The sequence below is a fragment of the Coenobita brevimanus genome, chromosome 78 (assembly GCF_032717465.1).
Source record: "Coenobita brevimanus isolate Jiangsu-jjx chromosome 78, ASM3271746v2, whole genome shotgun sequence".
NCBI lineage: Eukaryota > Metazoa > Arthropoda > Malacostraca > Decapoda > Coenobitidae > Coenobita > Coenobita brevimanus.
Window position 1 is genome coordinate 34440117 of NC_137031.1, and position 21790 is coordinate 34461906.

General features: G+C 41.6%; 1 protein-coding gene across 1 annotated transcript in view; it reads right to left on the reverse strand.

Annotated features, from left to right (window-relative positions):
• The window catches only part of LOC145408800 (D-beta-hydroxybutyrate dehydrogenase, mitochondrial-like), a 69287-nt gene that overhangs the window by 17299 nt on the left and 30198 nt on the right, over positions 1 to 21790 (reverse strand). The window lies entirely within an intron of this gene.

Sequence of the window (21790 nt, forward strand, 5' to 3'; positions counted from 1 at the left end):
GTGTGTGTTTATGATGGGGTTTTTGTGTACAGTTTTTGCGTGCGCTTCATACTTTCATTTACTTATGTGTCTGAGAGAGAGAGAGAGAGAGAGAGAGAGAGAGAGAGAGGAGAATATTTTTGCTTGCAGCTTTGAGAATAAGAAATGTTTAAGAATATTTTGCATACATCAGTGAGATTATTTTGTATATATATATTTACTCAGGAAAAATAATTATAGGGTATTTTCTAGCACACATCCTTGAGAAATAATTTTTTATGTATCCCCCCCCAAAAGAGGTCGTCCTTTGCATGCAGCGTTGAGGAAAAGTAGTCGTTGAAATACATTCCTGAGAAAGTAATTGTTTTTTGGCATTTCAGAAGAAGAGAAATAGTGGGATTTTTTTTTTTACATTTGTGTGTGTGTGTGTGTGTGTGTGTGTGTGTGTGTGTGTGAGAGAGAGAGAGAGAGAGAGAGAGAGAGAGAGAGAGAGAGAGAGAGGGAGGGGGGAGAGGGGGAAAGAGAGGAAGAGAGAGCAAGATAGTGAGAGAGAGATCACTTTCGCACGCATCCCTGAGAGAGAGCAACAGTGGGCACGTTCCTGGTGATGAGTGAGTGAGGGACCAAAGTCGGCCGTGCGTGAATAAGTATCGCAGTAACTCCTCGCGTGTCTTCATGCTGGAGTGCGATTGTTTCTGGCCCCCAGTTGTGTGTGTATGTGTGTGTGTGTGTGTGTGTATGCGAGAGAGAGAGAGAGAGAGAGAGAGAGAGAGAGAGAGAGAGAGAGAGAGAGAGAGGTTAGGGCTGAAGATATGTGTCACCCGTCAGAATGGTTTAAGATATTTTCATTAGTATATACTGAATCCTAACTGTATACTGTATTGTATAAATGAGAGAGAGAGAGAGAGAGAGAGAGAGAGAGAGAGAGAGAGAGAGAGAGAGAGAGAGAGAGAGAGAGAGAGAGAGACCCGTTTGGACACCTGTAATTTCGCCCAGTTACTGAGATTTACCGTATGATCGTAGTAGATGGGAATGTATGACGATGTGGGGGCCTCAGGTACGATAAATCATATGTTCTACTCCTCCTAAATGTACACCTGCAGCTTGTGATCTTAAGGGATGGAAATGTTCGACTATGTGGGTCAGTACTGGTACATTTTGCCGCCTAGATTTGTTGCTGTAGTAGGTTATGATCGTACGAGTTGAGAAGGTGCGACGAATTATGATCGCAAGGGTTGGAAGCGTTCGACAAAGTTGGTGGATTTTGGTACGATGCGTCATGTCTTCCCGCCTACATGCTACTATGGGCTATGATCGTAAGGGCTGGGAGTGTTCGACGATGTATGTGTATTTTAGTACCGTAAGTACATCATAATTCTGGCCTCCTAGAAGTTACTGTGGATTTTGATCGTAGAGCTTAGATGTGTACGATACATTACATATATTATCCACCTAGAATGTTCTTACAGATACAAGCAGATTATAACAAACACTTTATAGGAAAGATATATTTTTCCTCTCATGATGCCCTTTACTGCAGTGTGAGAGTCATCGAGGTCGCCTAAACTAGGTCTGAGTGATTCTGATTTCTGGTTCACTTAAAAAAAAAAAAATGTTTATGAAAGTCATGAGAGTTCAACCAGTAGCTTACGTTCTTTTGTGTTTCGGCATATGACTTGCGAGTTCAGAAGAAACTTAAAAATGTCATCACAGTGACTGATTCTGTACGTTAGATTTACCATAGCAGCCAGTGTAGTAGCAGACCAAGCTGTTGTGAGTCGTTGTACAGCGTTGTCACACTATACTCGAAGCCACGTCCCTCCCTCTTAGTAATTCTCACCCTGACTCCTATACGCCCACACTGACTCACCCCCCCACACACACGCTGACTCGCACACACTCACATTGACTCCCACACACCCACACTGACTCCCACACACCCACACTGACTCCCATACGCCCACATTGACTCCCATGCACCCACACTGACTTCCATACACCCACACCCTGACATCCAGGAAACCACCCTGACCCCCGCATATGAAAGCTGAGACTCCCAAACTCACGGCAGGTAAGTCACACCAAAACACCGGCAGACACTCCCCGACATCCACACTTACTAACCCACTCCCATAATCCCATGCTAACTTACTTCCACACACCCACACTAACTCACTCCCACACCCACACCCACACCATCACTCCCACAAATCCCCACACTAACACTCCTAAACTCCCATAATAACTCATTCCCACGCTCACTAACTTCCACGGCATTTCACTTCCACACACTCCCACTCCCACACTACCTCACTTCCTCGCTAACTCACTTCCACGATGTTTTACTCCACACTAAGTTACTCCCCGACGAACTCGCTTCCACGCCATCTAACTCCCACACAGCCACATTCCCATACTAACTCACTCCCACGCTAATTCACTCCCACACTTACCAGACAAGAAACAGCAAGCCACAGCATATTTTATTTATGATGTGGTTCGATGACTCTTTGAAGCTGCTTTATGATTCTTCTTCCTTCCTCTTCCTCTTCTTTCTTCCTTCCGTCCTTCCTTCCTTCCTCTCTTCCTCTGCTTCTCCTTTTTTTCCCTTTTCTCCTTCATCCTTCTCTCATAGTTTCCTTTCTTTTCTTTACTTCCTCCCTACTTCGTCTTGCGTTTTCTTTCTGTCCCTCTCCAATTTCCTTCCTCTTCCATTTCTTCTTCCTGCCATTCCTCTCCTTCTTCCATCTTCTGTTCTTCATTAGTCTCTCTCTCTCTCTTTCCATAATCATTCCTACTCTGCCTTTCTCATTTATACTCGCTCATCATCATCATCTTAGTAATCATAATATCTCTCTCTCCAACTAATTCTAATATATTTTTTTCCAGTCCTCCTTCGAACTGACAGCAGACGCACAAATTTGAGTCCCCTTGCCGATTTAATCCCTTGATTGTGAAGTGTACTGTTCAATAATTCATGCTGACACCAGACGATTTTACGTAATTTAGGAGACCCCCTTAGTAGGGAAGGGAATATTAAAGGCTGTTTCTGATCCATCTAGTTATAAAAGAATCTCCTAAAGGTGAATAAAATCGTCTGGACAGCAATTTTTTTTTTTTTTTTTTTTTGATGTTCTGGGGTTGAAGATTCTTGCGCCTTCAGAACATTGACTGTATCGCAGCATTTTATTTTCTTCTTTGTTCCATCATTCCGACTACCTCCTGAAGATTTTTTTTTTTCAGCTTAGAAGGAGCTCTCCCACGGGATGAAAAGGTGGCAGTGAAAAAAGAGAGAAAAAAATGGACCAGCATATAACAGAGGCAATTCCATTAAGCTTGACGTGATTCCTTCCCGTTAATTCGGCTGTGCAATTCCCTTTTTGTTTCCGTGGTGCTGTGTTTTTGTCGTTGTCCCGTGTTGTTGCTCATTTGCTCGGTGTGGATTCTCTCTCTCTCTCTCTCTCTCTCTCTCTCTATGAATACGTATATACTTTATTTAATTCTCTATGCTTCTGTCTGTCTGTCTGTCTATTTGTCCGTGTGGTTATGTTTTTCCGCTGTTTCTTAACTTTTTTGTTTATAATGTGGTTAACTAAAAGGAAGAAAGCGACATTATCATTCCAACTAGGCTTTTTACAGAACTGCTACAGTTCCCTCACGTACGCAAAAACAGGAAGAACATAGGTAAAGACTTACGAGCAAACATCATTTTAGCCCTGCTACATTCTCCTCACACCCACACTGCTGATCCTGGTGCAAAAATATGAATATCAAAAACAAAAACCCACTGACAGACTTTTGATATCAGATATCACAGTTAATTCATACACACCAATTCTCCCTGTATAAATATGGAGAATGGAAGCAAAAAAACGTACAATACTGGCAGAAGTGTTTTAATATCAGATGCTGGAGTTCATTCGCACACACTCATTCGCCTGGCAAAGAAGAAGAAGGAGAAGGAGAAGAAAGAGAAAAATAAGAAGAAAAAAAAAGAAGAAAAAAGAACAAGAAAAAACAGAAGGAGAAGAAAGGGGAAAGGAAGAAAAAAGAGAAGAAGAAACACGAACCTGCTCCTAGACCTCAAGGTATACCGCTGTCAGATATAACAACTTCATCGCCTACAAGAACGCAATCAAGAAGGGTCAGAACAAACGTTTTTCCAGGCCCCGATATCCAACCTCAGGGCAAAATGACGAGTCGCAAACGTTTTCTTTTCGTCTCCCAAGCTGTCTCGACATGCACGACAACGACACAAAATTAATACCAGAATAGCTGTAATTTGGGAGGAAAAATAATATAGATGTTTTCATTATCTGTCTGCTGGCTATAAAAAGTGGATGTATGAAACGTGCAAGATGCTGCTCTCTCTCTCTCTCTCTCTCTCTCTCTCTCTCAAGATATCTTCCTTAGTCTGAGAGAAATCTTGTGGCTGTAGCGTAGTCTCTTGTATTTTATTCCTACTGCCGTCAGACGATTTTATTCAGCTTTAGGGACACCTTTAGAAGTAAAAAAATTATGGTAAACACCTCCAACTTTTTTTTATTTTTTATTGCAAGAGATTTTCCCTGTGCTGAATAAAATCATCCAGTGGCAGCAAGAGGAAAACAGGAAGTAAACCTGTTCTTTGTAATCCATTCAGTTCTGTACATATTTCGTAAACCCCTAAAAACCCCTACAAAACGAGACATCGCTCCCGAACTGAATAAAATCGTATATAAGTTACAAGACTAAGCTAAGATTCAACGTCATCGTATTGAATGATACACTCACCTCTCAGCACAGACTCTTCCAGACCACTTTTCCATCATGCAAACGCAGAATTCATTGAGCCACACTTCACCATCGAAATGCTATTGTTATGATTCTGTAGTGACTAAATGTATGATCAGTACAGTCGGTTCAACACTTTCCTCTTTCCTACTGATAGCAAAATCGTAGAATTTATCGTGTCACAGTGCGCAGTCTAAAATCCATTATTTGGATTGTATGCTGAATCTGCGCTGGATGTAAGATGTTAGTGTCATAAGTAGGAGGATGATTTGTCGCAGTTTGCTCATTATTTCATTAATTTGGTAGTTCCTAAATACAACGAAAATAAAGAATCACTAAGTAATTCTGCACCGTCCAAATACCAGTATTATGACGCGATGCTGATACTGCACTGAATTCATAACTACACCGATGTTTTGACGCTGCAGTTTCATCACAATCCTCGTCCCTACAAATGGCAAAAAACGTAGAATTAATCACATCACAGTGCACAGTTCAAATGCCATTGTTATGATTCTGTGTTCATTCTTCACCATATATATGATACAGTACCGTAGTTCCTTACATCCCTCTTCCCAAATAACAGCAAAAACGTAGAATTCACCGTGGCACAATTTAAACTTTAAATTCCAGTCTCATGATTCCACACCATCATGAGGCAACGAGTAGGATGTTAATGTCACAGGTAAAAAGAAGATTCGTCACTGTTGGCTCACGGCACCCTCTCTGCATTCAGTAAAACCGGTTTGATCGTAAGTTCCCTCTCCACACACACTTCAGGTTTTTCCTCTGCCTCATCATCCTGTTTTTTGCACTTCCTTTTTTTTTTTTTTTTTTTTCCTTCCACTTGATTTAAACTTCCTCCTCATTTTTTTCCCTCCCCTCCCCCTCCACCACAGCCTTAAGAGTGACGTCATAACCCCAGACTATGACTCAACGTTCAGGTTTTTCATGCAACTCACTTTTTCTTTCACCATTTTTCCCCTCAGTCACTTTCGAATTGTGGTAGTTCTTCATACGGCACTCTGTGTTTTTTTTTTATGGAGTGCTGGAGAGAAAGGGAGACTGGAAGTATTGTTATGAATGTGAAAAAGTTCAGGTTATTATTATTATTGTTATTATTATTATTATTATTATTACTCGCTGAGAGGCCGCCGCTCCGCTCGATGTCGAGTCACTTCCTTTCTTCAGAAATGAGTCATAACTCGGGAACAGGTGGCCGGATTGGGCTGGAAATTGTTTTTTTCTTCAAGTTAGAGCATTTTAACGTTGCCTTGCTCTAAAAAAAATTTGCGCTACGTGCACCGTTTTTGCTGTGTGACGGTGACAAACAAACCAACAAACTAACAAATATTCAGAAATCAGATGATTATGATTGTCCGAGCAAGAGCGAGGACAACCTGCTTCAGCCGAAATTCACTTAAGTGTTAAGAAATGTTCAGCCTGGGTTGAAAAAAGTATCCCTCACCATTTGGGGAGATCTCTGTGGGCTACTATAGTACAGGCTGGGGTGTAAAAATGTATCCCTTACCATTTGGGGAGATCTTTGTTGGCTGCTATCGCCATTTGGGGAGATCTCTAACAGCATTAAGGTGTGAAGTATTACTAGTATCTCATAATTCGCACCGGGCGATCTCGGACGCATTCCACATCTTCATTGTGAACGTCTGTTTCCTAGTATTATTATGATGATGATGATGTTGGTTAATATAAAGTGATATTCAAGGAGTTAACCCAGTTCCCTACTTAACTCTTTACTGCCTAGCAACATCAGAATATGATCTCTGTTGTCACTTTCTAAACCCGATAAGAGAAGTAACCCTAAAGTTTGTACCCAATAGGCTTCGCGACAATACAGCAGTTCTTTCACCTTAACTTGGCCCAGATGTTCTTCATTTTATGGCTTATTTGCGTAGCTCAGTGGCAGATTAAGACAATGCTGCAGTTCTACGTTCATTCCATAGTGCTCCTTCATGAGTGACATCATATTCTAGTGCTAATCTATTGTAACAAACTGAGCATTCAGTATGGAGATATGGCAGTTTTAAATCAAGTTCAAGTGAAAAGGGAATAAGAGCTGGTAGACAAAATCGACAGTCTGAAAACCCTTCCTGCAAAACCCTGCATACGGCAATTCAGGCAGTATCAGGCTTAGAGAGACAGCTTCTAACCTCTCCAGTAAGAGAGGATGTTCCTAAACAAAATACAATTGTCTGCAGGCGCCAGTACTGGACAAAAGTCTTTAATGTCATCATCCTGTGCGGGTCGACATTATTACGATCGATTCTGTGTCGTAGCTTAGACTTTTTTTTTTTTCTCTTAAGAATGAAGCAAGAAAAAAATTCTTCACTCTCCTTGTTGTTCCTGAGCCCGCGCGCACGCACGCACGCGTTAGCCTGCGAAAGCTGAAATAAAAAGTTCCTGGACCTCTTATAATCCCTCTTCGGAAGCTTAAGAGGTAAATGGAAATACAAGGGTAGAAAGAAAGACTGAACTAGAACAAATGGGATTAGAGTGTTCGCCTTTTTTGCTCCGGCAACGCCGGGTACCCCTGCTAGTATATACAGTATATAAATTTGTATGTGTGTGTGTGTGTGTGTGTGTGTGTGTGTGTGTGCACAGCGGTGCATGCAAGATATATCTTTTACGTTGGCGCTTATCGCCCAAAGTGCATGTGTGTCGTGTTGTGTTGGTTGAATGCGTTTCACCTCATACCTGGGAGTGTTTTGTATGTATATGTGTGTGCGCAAATATGACATTGACATTAATGTGTACTTTCTTTCGAAGTTTGTGTGGGTACGTACTTGTAGTTATATGTGTGTGGTACATTTATATGCCATGTCCTGTCTTGTGCGTGTGTGTGTGTGTGTGTGTGTGTGTGTGTGTGTGTGTGTGTGTGTGTGTGTGTGTGTGTGTGTGTGTGTGTGTGTAGCCTTAATGGTGTGTGGATATATGTAATTTCTTGTAAATTCGTGTATACGTACTGTCCATATATATGTGTGTGTGTGTGTGTGTGTGTGTGTGTGTGTGTGTGTGTTTTTAACGTAAAACAAAGAACCATAGACCCAAAACCTGGAAAATTCGTAGCTCTTAGTGCCTGAGAAAAGAGAACCAGTATTAGGATCTTCCCTTCTCGAAATGCCTGGACAAGTTACGACTGAGAGACTGGAGTTTGTAGGCAGCGAGAAAAACAGAACAAGGAAGACTGTCCAAAGCTAACCATTTGTGTAAAGTACATGAGACTTAAAACCCAGACTGTGTTTTTTGTTATAAGCTGAACGGAAATGGATAGTGTGCGCACATCGTAAAGGAGAAAACATGCAAGCAGAGAGGTTAAATAATGGCGAAAGCGTGGAAACAAAGAGTTCAAATGAGCTATATCCAGCATAAGGAAAAATTAGTGAAGGGAAAGCGATACAATAATAGGGTGAACATGAAGGGGGTTAGTAAGGAAAAGAGAATTGATGGAACGAAAATATTATTGATTCCGCCTTTTTTATAAGGGCTGTATGTTGCGAACTCATCTAGACATAAGAAGTATACTCACAGATGAGCAGATAAAGTTACGGGATAAAGTCGTTGTTGCTGAAGGGTAAAGAAAATGTTAATTAGGTCGAGCACATTCAGACATAGAAGCTGATTTAGTTAGAGAAATTATTGATCTGCTCAAGAAAGATTCAAAGACAAATAAAAATCAAGAATAATGATAATGAGGGAGCGAGTTATGTGTTGATAAAGGCAAGAAGATACTGAAGTGGATTATAGACGGCAGAATTCAGGAGTACTTGAGTTACGCAGTGATTAAAATTATCTGATTTATCTCACTCCAGTCAGATATAATTGAAAGATCAGAAACTCGATAAGCTGCCTCCTAATTGACTTTTTTTTTTTTTTTAATTGAATGTTGTGATGGGCGCCTAGACAAGCAGGTGGAGGAATGACAGAATGATTAGCAACTAAGCAGAGAAGAAGTTATCTGTTAAATACGATAGAAGTATTTCTCGTTTTGTTTTCTGCACCACCTGACTATGATATTCAACTTTTAGGGACACATTTCCCCGAGTACGAGGTCAATGGAGATCGTTTCTAACCATTTTACAACGAGAGATTTCCCCTAAGTTAAAAATGCCTGGAATTACCAAGAATATAATAAGGAATTGTGTTCTTATGGTAAAAAAGTTAAGGAGAGAAAACTGATGAAATTGTGAGAGCGTCAGGAAGAACAGTCCTCTTTTACAACACAATAAAATGGCTAGATAGTAAACCTCAGATGAAAACAAAGATAGAAGGAGACGAACAGTTAAGTGAATAGAAATGGGTGTTTATGGGTGTTTATGTGTGTGTGTGTGTGTGTGTGAGAGAGAGAGAGAGAGAGAGAGAGAGAGAAGGAGAAAAAGAGAAACATGATACCATATATATACAGCTAATCAATATTCATAAAAACACTTAGGCAGTATCAAAACTCATGATATACTGAAGGGCGAACACGAGGAAGTCTGCCACCCAAACCATATAAGCAAATTCACCCTTTTGATTGGAGGAAGGTTTTTTTCACCTATATTCCTCCCAATTCCAGACGATTTTGTTCAACTTCGACCAAGAGGGTTAGATATGGCCTTCACTAAATCCTCCCAGTACATTTATTCTTTCCTAAGCTGAGGAAAATCGTCTGGAGATAGCACAAATTAAAGTCTCGTCTGATTTGCTGGGTTCTGTTTACAAAGATTTGGGGTTACGGTCAGATAAGGTGGGTTCATGGGGGTGACTTTAGGGGGGAGAGAGAGAGAGAGAGAGAGGACGGAAGGAGCTGGGTAGGGGAGATGGATGCGTGTGTGTGTGTGTGTGTGTGTGTGTGTGTGTGTGTGTGTGTGTGTGTGTGTGTGTGTGTGTGTGTGTGTGTGTGTGTGGCTACGTATATCTCATGCCGCCTTTGAAACGAAAAAAAAAAAAAAAAAAAAACACGACACACCAAGTCATATATCCGTCGTCTTTCATTTTCTATTACCTCCTCCTTACCAGTTTATTTCCACATAAAGCACTTTAATATCGCTTTACATGGCTCTTTAATATTCCTTTACATGGCACTTTAATATCCCTTTACATGGCACTTTAATGTCCCTTTACTTGGCGCTATAATATCTCTTTACTTGGCGCTATAATATCCCTTTACATGGCACTTTAATAACCCTTTACATGGCACTTTAATATCCCTTTACATGGCACTTTAATATCCCTTTACATGGCACTTTAATATCCCTTTGTATCGCACATTAATATCCCTTTACATGGCACTTTAATATCCCTTTACTTGGCGCTATAATATCCCTTTACATGGCACTTTAATAACCCTTTACATGGCACTTTAATAACCCTTTACGTGGCACTTTAATATCCCTTTACATGGCACTTTAATATCCTTTTCCATGGCACTTTAATATCCCTTTGTATCGCACTATAATATCCCTTTACATGGCACTTTAATATCCCTTTATATGTTATGTCTGGAAAGTATTTCAGTATTAAAAGGGTACGAAATTAATAAAAGATAATAATAAGGTGTAATATGCCAAAGAAAATTCGCTGTGTAATAAGCCAAAAAAAATTGCTTAAATACAGGTGCTGAAAATACGCCTAAGCTGACGAAAATACGGGGCTTAGACTTGCATTTCTGTCGGCTTATTTTTCTTTGCACCTTTTCTTCAGGATATATTTTGTATACTACACCTTATAAATCTCTTCTGCCAGTTTTATACCCTTTAATGCTGAAATACTTTGCACACATAACATACAGTAATATTAGAATGGCATATGCAGAAATAAACTGATGAGGATAATATTAACGTTCCATATGCAGAAGTAAATCGATAAGGAAGAGGTATTAAGGGAGCTTCCAGACCCTCTTCACTACAAATATTTTTTTTTTCTACCGCTAGATTTTTTAAACCTTGGAGGGACGTCGAGTAGTGGAAGGACTATTAAAGCTATATCTTAATAAAGTCTCTCCTAGCGTGAATAAAATCGAGGCAAAGAAGAAAAATAAAGAAAGCATAATAAGTAGGAAAATGAAAGGAGAGTAAAAACAGATAAAGCACTAGGGACAAAACAGAAGAAATAAAGCAAAATTAATAGACAGGAACAGAGAATATCACCGGAATAAATAGAAGACGTTAATAAATCGCACAGTAAATTGAAACGACAACAAAAAATACATCAAATAAGAGATAAAGCAGAAGAAATAATGGAGAAAAAATAATATACAAGAGAGGAGAATACCAGAAGAGTAATCAGAGGGAAGAGGACATGGAATGCAAGGACGTAGTTTAGCCCGAAGGAGAAAGACTATAAGATGCGGGTCAGGAGCGATGAGGGAGAAAACGAGGTGGTTGTAGAAAATAAGACTGAGTTAGAAGAGGTTAGGTTAGGTTAGGGTAGGGGAGACAGACAGACAGAGAGACAGGCAGAGACAGACACAGAGACACAGGGATGGGGAGATATAAAGAGGAGAGGAGAGAGCAAGGGAGGGAGGGAGAGAAAATGTACAAGGGGAGGGTGAATGAGGGCATCTAGAACAGGTAGGTGAGATAAAGAAGTTGAGCGAGAGAGGGAGGGGGGGTCAGGATCTTGAGGCGGCCAGAAAAAGGGGGAAAAAAGTCAATAATTCGGTCAAAACTTCCCCAGGAACCCGTTTAGAAGGGAGGGCGTTGGCACCTACCCCTTCCTCTCTCTCTCTCTCTCTCTCTCACACACACACACACACACACACACACACACACACACACACACACACACACACACACACACACACATAACTTCCTCACTGTTGCTCCGCTCCACCCTCCATCCCCCCCCCTCCCCCACACCTACACCAGCTTTCACTACTCCCTGGATACCCGTTTCCCTAACCCTATCATTTCCGAAACAGTTAATCATCCATTTTTCCTCCTTCCACCAGCTTCCACCTTTGTCTCCATTCCCTCTCACCCGCCATCCCTCCACAACCAAAACACTCTCATTCTTTTCCTATCTCCGCCTTCTTACCACCTCTCTTTTTCACCAGTCATCCACTTTTCTAGTCACTTCATCCAGAGTAAATCAAGGGTATATTATTCCCATTGTTGCTAGATTTTATTGAGGTAGTTACTAGATTTTACTAAGGTTAGAAGAGACCCATATCAGTAAAGGGGTTGGTCAGTGCTATTTTTAACCCTTCCACCTCGCATGGGCTGAAGGGAATCTTGAGGTAGTAGACAGAATAGTATTACAAGTATGTCCTAGGATTGAGAGGAATAACCACACTGTCTCGTTCCACCCTCTCTCCGTCACCTTTTCCACCACCTCCCACCCTCCCTCCTCTCAACTTTCACCTTTCCCCCACCCTCACTACCAGCTCTCCTCCTCCGTCACCTTTATTCCATCACTCACCCCGCCATCCCTCCGCTCCCGCCACTTCTGTTCCACCAGTTGATTCCCAGTCTTTCCACCTCCATTTCCTCCTCCACAGCTCACCCTCCACCCTCATCACCTCCACCACATCTCCACCTCCACAAAATTTCACCCACTAATTCTCCACCAGTCCTCCAACACCCACCCCTTAACTTCTATTTTTCTCTCTTTCAGTAAGTACGAGGTCCAGTTCAGTACCTTATCTTCTCGGAGGGTGAGTGATAAGCAGAATTTACTCTTACCTATGCTGACAAGGTACGAATCAGGAAAAGGTGTATGTAAGGGAAGAAGTGCATGGAAAAGAGTAAGTGTTATAATGTCTTCGTTTTTTTGTAGGTATGTAGGTATACGAATAGACATTACCTGCCCCGACTTCATTTGTCCCGGCCAGACTCAGGACTCGGTATGTCAGGAGAAGAATGAGATACACTGAGTCACCTTACACGTCCCTCTTAAGGTTAGATAATGTCGACCTAGAACCCAAAGTTGTCCACATTGACCCACCTCCACCACACCACACCACACCACACCACACCACACCACAGACCACACCACACCACAGACCACACCACACCACACCACACCACACCGCACAGCACCGCACTGCGCCGCACCGCTCTGCACTATACACACTACACAACACCACACCATACCACACCACACTACGCCACAACATACCACATCATTCCACACCTTTCCCACCTCTACAACATACGTATTTCCACTTATATTTACACACACATCTCTCAACACCTCTCTCCACACACACACACACACACACACACACACACACACACACACACACACACACACACACACACACACACACACACACACACACACACACACACACACTTCCTCACAGTCTGCCATGTTCTACTCGTTATAACTCTCAGCATAAGGACGAAATATTTCTTTTATTTGTGCTCTCCCCAACCGATTTTATTTAACTTGGCAAAACCTGTCAAAGTGAAGTGGATTGCGACAATTTCCATAAAAATCCTCGTCTGTAAAAGGTGTCCTCAGATCAAATTAAACTGCCACGTGCGAACAGGAATAAAAAACGAGAGAGAGAGAGAGAGAGAGAGAGAGAGAGAGAGAGAGTGAGAGAGAGAGTTCGTGTTGCCCTCATTTGCCGCGGAAGTAAATAAAAATAATAATTCATTTTTTGCGTCTTGTTCCGTTTACAAGGAAGGCGTTGTTTCACTCGACACCCCCACTGTAATTGAGAGAGAGAGAGAGAGGGGGGGGTAACGATGCAGGAAAATGTACTGATAACAGGCAGAGAGAAAAGGAGGAAGAGAGCGAAGAAGACGACAGGAAAGAGACAGAATGAAAGAGTCTAAGAATATAGCTGTTGACAGTATATAAGACAGCTCACTTAACACAGCTTCAGAACCAGTTATGACGAGGCCTTTTACGGAGAGAAATATCATGCTTATAATAGCATCGTGTGGACGTTTTCTGCTCATTTTATGTCCACACCTGCAGCTTGGGTAGTAAGGAGAGGAGGATGGAGCAAGAAAACAAGAAGCGGGAGAGGTGTTCATGTGGCCCGAGGTGGAGGTGAAACTTGAAGGTGATCGTGAAGGCAACAGAGGAATTGAGAATAACATTATTTGATTTGTGAGTTGTCAGTTCAGTAACTGTTCAAATCATGGACAAGCATTCACAGAGGCTCAAGAGAAAAATGCTTCCAGAAACTGATGAAACTTCTCCATGAAACCTTGATCAATATGTCAATGGCCTTGTCGATAAACAATGGTAATTCTAAGGTCTCGGTTGATGTCTTAAAATTCATAGTGGTTCTCTGTCTTAATGTTCCGTTGTGCAGTCGACAGGGATGGATCTATATCAACTTCATAGCACCACTTCGTTAACGATATATTTTGTGCATTACACCTACCTTTCTCTTGTATGTGTCATTTTTCATACTTGTATATTCTGCATCAGTAACCTGTATTTACCAATCTATACCCAGACCCCTTAATCTTGGTGGGGATGGGCACACGAAAATTGCCCCCCATACCCACTTGTCTTCCACCATAACGCTGCCCTTTCTCGGATTCATACCACCTTCATTCATATCCCTCTCCACCTCACCACTCCATCTCATTCACTTTTCCCCCGTCCCCCTTTTCCCTGCTGTATACTAGAGGATGTTAGGGCATAATGCGCACAAATACATCGCTGAGGAAAATTGATGTGAAATATCCTAGGTCAGAGAGAAGTATTCAAAACGTTCCCCCACTAACCTCAAGAAAGTCATGTGGAGAACGAACGAATGAAATAAAATAAAGAGAAGGAAAATTCTCAGAGTAACGACATCGTAAAAATTAAGTCATGGGGCAGCAGCTGTTATGATACTGGTGCAGCTTGGGAAAATTGGATAGTCATAGGTAATATAATTGTCTGAGGTCCCTTGTGTTGCAAATATAACTTTCAGGTCTTGTGCCGCCTCCATATTCAGTAGCAAAACAGAAGTTATTTTCTCTCGTAACATTCGTTCTCGGGAGATTTAGGTTTTTAATACTTCTGATAAAACTTAAATTATCGCAAGAAATTATATGACTGTATATTAATTTTTCTAGTTATATAAAAATAAAAAATGGACCGTGGAGTAGACGCCATGAGTCCCTTAACCGCAGTACTCATATCCGTAACTTAAACCTCTTACCCTCAGTCTTGGAATTCAAGTCCATCCCATCATCCAGGTTACTCTGGTTACCTCCCCTAGGTATTGCCCTTGGTATCCTACTCATTTTACCTAACAACCCTTAAAGGATGATTGGACACTTGAGGCGAGTGGCACCAGCTGCCAGCACCAGGATTTGAACTCATTTGCCAGTGGGCCAGCAACTTCGTAGCCAACAATGTTAACCACTCGACCACTGCAACTGGATGCCACCACAGAGGCACGACTCGATTTTTTTTTCCTGACTCTTGGCACTTTCGACCATAATTTTAGACTTAGGAAAGGTCTCATGAAACTGAAGAGATTAGTGAAGACCGTACCTAACCCCACCAGTTTGAAGTGTCTGTATTAAGGTATATGAAATCGTCTACAGTTGGAGGAAAGATTAGAATATATGTCGTTGGATGAAAGACATTAAGAAGAATCATGTGAGTTGACCTGCTGTGTGTATATCACCAGCAATAACCAAGGCAACACGTGACAGTAGCTATTCAGGAAGCTAGCACTGAAGTTAAGTGACACACCCGTACATTTTGTAAGTATTTTAATTCCTCACAAAAGTGATAGGTACCAGTTGACACAAGATGAACACGTAAGTTGTGGTGTAGGGTAAGATGGACTAGTAAGTGGTCCACATTACGATGTGCTTAGTCTTAGACCAGGAGACCACTCAACCATCCTCAGGTACCAGCTTAGATCTGAGTTAGGTGAAATCACAGAGGAAACGAGCCCCGTTTGTAAAATATGCCCACACAACATAACCCATGTTAGGAAGCGCTGCACAGTACATGTCACACTAAGGTGCAGCAACATTATCAGCGGTGTATGAAACCTGTGGCTCAACCCCATTGGGGCAGTTGCTTACCTGCGGTCGACGGGTCTGCTGGGTTAAGTATGACTGCGGTTAAACAATAACAACAACGACAACAACAGCCTGTTTGACCTATTCAATCCACAGAAGTATTTTATGCCTTGTTACCTCCACTTGTCTTCCAAGTTTAATAAAATTGAAGGCAACCAGCCCTTTGACTGCTAGGAGCGAAAGAAAATCGCCAGAATACAGCATATAAGTGTAAAAACAATGGTGAAAGAGATAACACGCTCAGGAGTCTAGAACTCACTCTCAGCTATATAAAGTGTTGTGTTGTTAGCCGAGATGGAATACTGAGTTGCCGCTACCAGGAAAGAGTTAATAGTGACTTGTATTACCACTAAGGCTCTTACAGCTCAGCAGAAGTATAGTATCTGGTGTTAGAGCTGCCCCGACCATAAGAGAGTTAAGGTCCTCGTGTTGCCCACTGAACTTTTTTAGTGGTTGATTATCTGCAGAAACGTGTAGAGGATCCTTAATACATATAATACATCATAAGTTATCATTCCTGCCACCTGTGTGTGTGTGTGTGTGTGTGTGTGTGTGTGTGTGTGTGTGTGTGTGTGTGTGTGTGTGTGTGTGTGTGTGTGTGTCATTAAACTCTTAATGGACTACTGAAAGCACTTGGAACCGTCTTATTAAAGCCGAGAGCGATGGTGTAAATGTTACAGGCACATTGTAAAATCACTCATTTCGGGAAAGGCTAGTCGCTTTGTGAAACGAGGTTAAATGAGGCTGGATTAATTTTGGTCAGGTTAATGTAGACTGAGGTTAGGCTAGGCTGGAACAATCTGGGTTAGGTGTTGGTTAAGTTAGGTTAGATGAGAATGGGGTATGTCAGAGCTACTCACACTGTACTTCAGAATCACAAAAGAAATTTCAGTTAGAAATCAACTTTGATGTGAACAGAAATTATGTTGTCACTCAAGGTCCAGATGCGCATAGAGAATGTTCAGTGATTTATGTTACAGATTTGTAAGAGGTCTGAAACAGCTTAATGTTTATTTGTCAGTTTGTTTCACACACCTCTCATCAGCCAAGAAATTTAAAAATTCAATACATTTATAATCCTCTACTTTGAGTGAAGACGTTGACTCGACCCAGATAACTGAATTCATAAGCGAATAATAATGTCTTTTTTATCTGTGAGAAGAGAAATCACGCTATGAGAATGCCCGTTAAACCAAAGTTACTCAGTGTGATATTGCAAGTAAATGAGCTTTTAAAATGCTTTCAGTTCCTGCTCGCATGTCAAGTTCCCATGCCTCCTCGCAGGGCGGATGACGCGGAGAAAACTCGTAAGGCACACATTTTCATCCACTCACACATTCCACACTACGGCCACAGCACCCGGGCAGCTGCACACACACACACACATTTTCTGTCCAACTTTTGACTGGAGTGGCTAACTGGTACTTTCATTCTTTCATGTGTACATATGGTTGACATGGGGACAGTATTCCTTCTGCGGTATTTCCTAGTGGCTCTGACTCACTACATCCACCACTGCCATCTACCAGTGTCTTCTGCATCCCCGTTGGTGTCTTGTACCTATCCTGGCATCCTCCTAACCCCTTATGAACTTGCTCATCGAAACCTTATTCAGCCACAATTATCCACTGTTCACTTTAACTCGCTTTAAAATTGCGATCTCTTCATCGTCAATGATGAGCTCTCAGTAGATGTTAACCATTGGATCTCTACCAAGACTCTTATCATTATATTCTTAGCTGTGCCTGAATATTTTTGTTGGTCTTAGGCTTTTCAAACTGGAGTGATTAGAGGTAGACTTGAAACCTCCGCAGTATAAGACGCATTTCCTTAGCAAAATAAAATAACACAATAGAAAATAGCTAATTTTGATACTTGGCTGGAGCAAAATAAACAACGAATATAACGGGACTCAGGAGGTAATTATATTTTGCGTGTGTGTGTGTGTGTGTGTGTGTGTGTGTGTGTGTGTGTGTGTGTGTGTGTGTGTGTGTGTCTGTGTTTTCACGTCCTTACACCGTGTACGTATCACCGTGTCCGTCTTTATTGTGGCACGGATGGGTGGGTTTGATGGCACGACTGTTTAAGAGGGGGACATGCCTACTTACTCTGTCACTCTAAGGACGTGTTTCCATTTTTAGATGGGACACACACACACACACACACACACACACACACACACACACACACACACACACACACACACACACACACACACACACACACACACACACACACACACACACACACACACACACATACACACACAATCTAGGTCAGAGAGGGGAACAGGCCTATATATACTTATTTTTTATATATCAACTCTTCCGCATTCTCCATCTCTCTCACAAAAAAAAAAAAAAAAAAAAAAAGAAGCTGCCGAAAAAACCACCTCCCATACCATTACACCGGCCTCTAATTAGACGGATATACCTGTGTGTTCGAGCGTGGGAGGGAGGATTAGTGGGCCTCAGGAACGGGTTATCTGGTCTATGGGCAGAGTGTGAGACATACATTGGAAATTGATGAAAAATGTGGTGGATAGAAGGATGTCGTGAGAGAGAGAGAGAGAGAGAGAGAGAGAGAGAGAGAGAGACACACACACACACACACACACACACACACACACACACAGAGAGAGAGAGAGACACACACACACACACACACACACACACACACACACACACACGAGACAGTGCAGTGTAGAGTAGGAGAAAGAATTAAATGGTAGAAACAGGTTGAAGAATAGAGAGAGAGAGAGAGAGAGAGAGAGAGAGAGAGAGAGAATCACCCACAGAATACTAAACAAAACACAACACAAAGGGAAACTAGAGAAATGTAAAAAAAAAACAAAAACAGGAAGAACACGAAGAGAGAGAAAGAGTTGAGAGAATTTGTGGAAAAATAATAAAACTGAACAGGGACGAGATACCTGGCAAACATAGAGAGAGAGAGAGAGAGAGAGAGAGAGAGAGAGAGAAGGACTGACGATGAAAATTAATAGTTGACTCAAAGATAAATGTAACGTGAGCGGGGAAGGTGTAATAGTAAATGACCACATAAACCTTTCAGTACGTCGATTTCCTTTTTATTATTCTTGCTACACCCGAATCACTTTATTTATCTCTTAAAAATTACCTCTCATAGGAAAATGGTTGGAATAAAAATAGTCTCCATTTCTCTCATCAGTGGGCGAGGGTTGTTACAAGCTTAAATCGTCTGTCAGTAGCAAGAATTAAATTTATGGACGCCCAAGGGATAATGTGATTAACCCACGTCATTTTAAAGCTGAATACAATCGTCTGGTAATAGCAAGAACAGACAACGCAAAATGCGTCCTTGTAGTGAAGGATTTTTTATTTTTTTACTTTTTTTCTGCGGGACTGGGCTAATTCTCAAGCTGCCTGCTAAGTTACGGTTGCATGATATTCAGTTAGCCTTAGTTATGGGGTACGAGTGAGTCTTGTTGCATATCATTCAGACCAACCTTCCAGTCTGACTTCACCTGCTCATCAACTGAGCTGGAAGAGGTGAGGGATCTTTGTCAGGTTAGAGTGAACGGGGGACAATGTTTTCGAAGGCCTACGAAACTCTAAGGACATTTCACCCCCGAGTTCAGGGACAAGACTGTCAGTATCTCTTCCCCGAACAAATCCAGTATTTAACGATTAGCTGTGATTCGTTTCTCTGAGTTGAAACACAAGTCAAAATTCTTAGTTCTCGGTGAAGCATTAATAGAGATCTTAACCCCTTGAATGCGGTGACGTACTCTTTATATTCCTGCTTCCACCGGGCGATATTTTTGTGCATCTTAGAGACATTTCGAAGTAAATGTTTTTCATATAGTCTTCATCAATCTCTTCACCACTTGAGATCTCTCCTGAAGCTGCATAATATCGTCTGAAGGTAGCAAGAATAAAACAAACATCATCGGCGTGAAGGGATTATCACTCATAGTGAGATGGGTTCCCTCGAAGTAGATAGAACTGTCCAATTTTAGGCTGAAAGAAGAACAAAGTTTGCATATCGCTGCCAGAGGGTTAATTATCACCTTCGAGGGTTAATTGCCACCTTCACTTCGATGAGGTCATAAGCAGTAGTAGTAGTAGTAGTAGTAGTAGTAGTAGAAGTAGTAGTAGTAATAGTAAAGCTGCGAACAGACGACTTTCTAGCTTAGGTGACATTTAGGGTAGTGGAGATGTTAATGAAGACTGTATCTAACCCAGGTAGTTAAAAAGGCCTCCTGAACTGAATGAAAAATAGTCTGTGGATAGTATGAAGAAAATGAAATTAAAGATTGTCAACATTCCCAAGAAAAAACAGTAAACTGAAATATATGTAGCTCTGTGCAAATCGCCGTGATAATTAATGAACATAGGATAACACTGATCCCCCAAGATGTGCGCTTAAAAGACGAAAATAAAAGAAAATTGAAAAGGGCGTCCGGGGGGCAGGGAGGGCAGGAATAAATGTACCAAGTCTGAAACGAGTTGGTGAAGAAAATAAAGGAATGGCACCATACTGAGGGTCCCAGAAAGAAAAAAACGAAAGAAACTGAGCAGATGCAACAAGTCTTCACCATGATGTGGAGACGTAAAAATTCGTCATCGGATTCAAATAATTAACTTCCTTTTTTCAGTAGCATGCTTTATAGTTTCTTCTTGCTACAACCAGTCAGTTAATTCTGTTTTGGGAGACTGTTATCTTTAATGAAAATACAGTATGTCTGGCCTTTCTGTATCATCGCAGACTCGACTCTGTAATGTAACTGAATTTCTTTTCCATTTTACAGTAAATCCAGAGTAACTTAATATTTTTCATCAGCTGTTACTGAAACTATTACTAACTCGCCTGAATAAAATCGCCTGACGTTAGCTGGAAAAATAGTAGAGCTGTCGTGACCATGAGAAGGCCAGTATTGTTAGAATAGCGCTCTCCCAAACCCCACCCTCGGCTAAATAATAACTAAAGGCGTTCCACAAATGTCGGTCAGAAGTTATGAGCCCGCTTTCCCCTTCAGGTCTCAAATTCTAAGCTTAGGATCGTAAGGAGGATGTATAGTTTTTGCCATTGACCCCCCAACCCTATAAAACCGGTTCGCCCCTATGCACCGTTAAACACTCTGAATGTCGTCCGTTGAATAGGTAAGCTGTTTTGACGATCAGATAAAGGCCTTTTAGCCATGCGATTGCGATATTTGGCCTTTGTTTTATATTCCTCCTGACAATAGAGTGACTTCTTCTGGTAGGTAATAGGAAGTGCATCTGTACAGAATATAAACACACACACACACACACACACACACACACACACACACACACACACACACACACACACACACACACACACACACACACACACACACACAATTCTTTTCTAGTTCCCATTACCGACAGACTGTTTTGATCTGACCCCTCTAGTTCGAAGGCTCCCTAAGTTGAATAAAGTTATTTTTAAGGTAGCAAGAATGAGATAGAAAATAATACAACTAGAATGCATTGAAGACAGAGTAACACCCTTGCGACTCAGTTTAGGAGAAAAGAACCCGGTGAATATGAGAGAGCGGGATCCAGAACCACCACAGAACTACATAAAGTTAAGGTCGAGGTGGACTTGGCTAAGTGTTCGTGGCCACAACAAGGGACGGCTCAACCATGTTTCTTTCACCTCAATTTGGCCCAGATTTTCGTCCTTTCGCGGATTGTTTCATGTAGCTCAGTGGCAGAATAAAACAACACTCCGGCTCTACATTCTCTCATTCGCACTTATTTGTGACTAGCATCATATTCTCTTGCTAATCTTTTGGCACAAGTCAGCAGTGTAGATGGAGAGGTGGCAATTTTCGGTCAAGTTAGAGTAAAATTAGTATAGTCTACGCCAGCTAACGTCAGACGAGTTTATTGACCTGAGATTGAATAGAGGAGGCTGAGAGTGTTGATACTGGTACCATTAACCCTCTCATGGTCGGGGCAACGCTAGTATAATATTCCACCCAACGACAGACGATTTTATTCAGCTGAGAGCGAGTCATATGAACC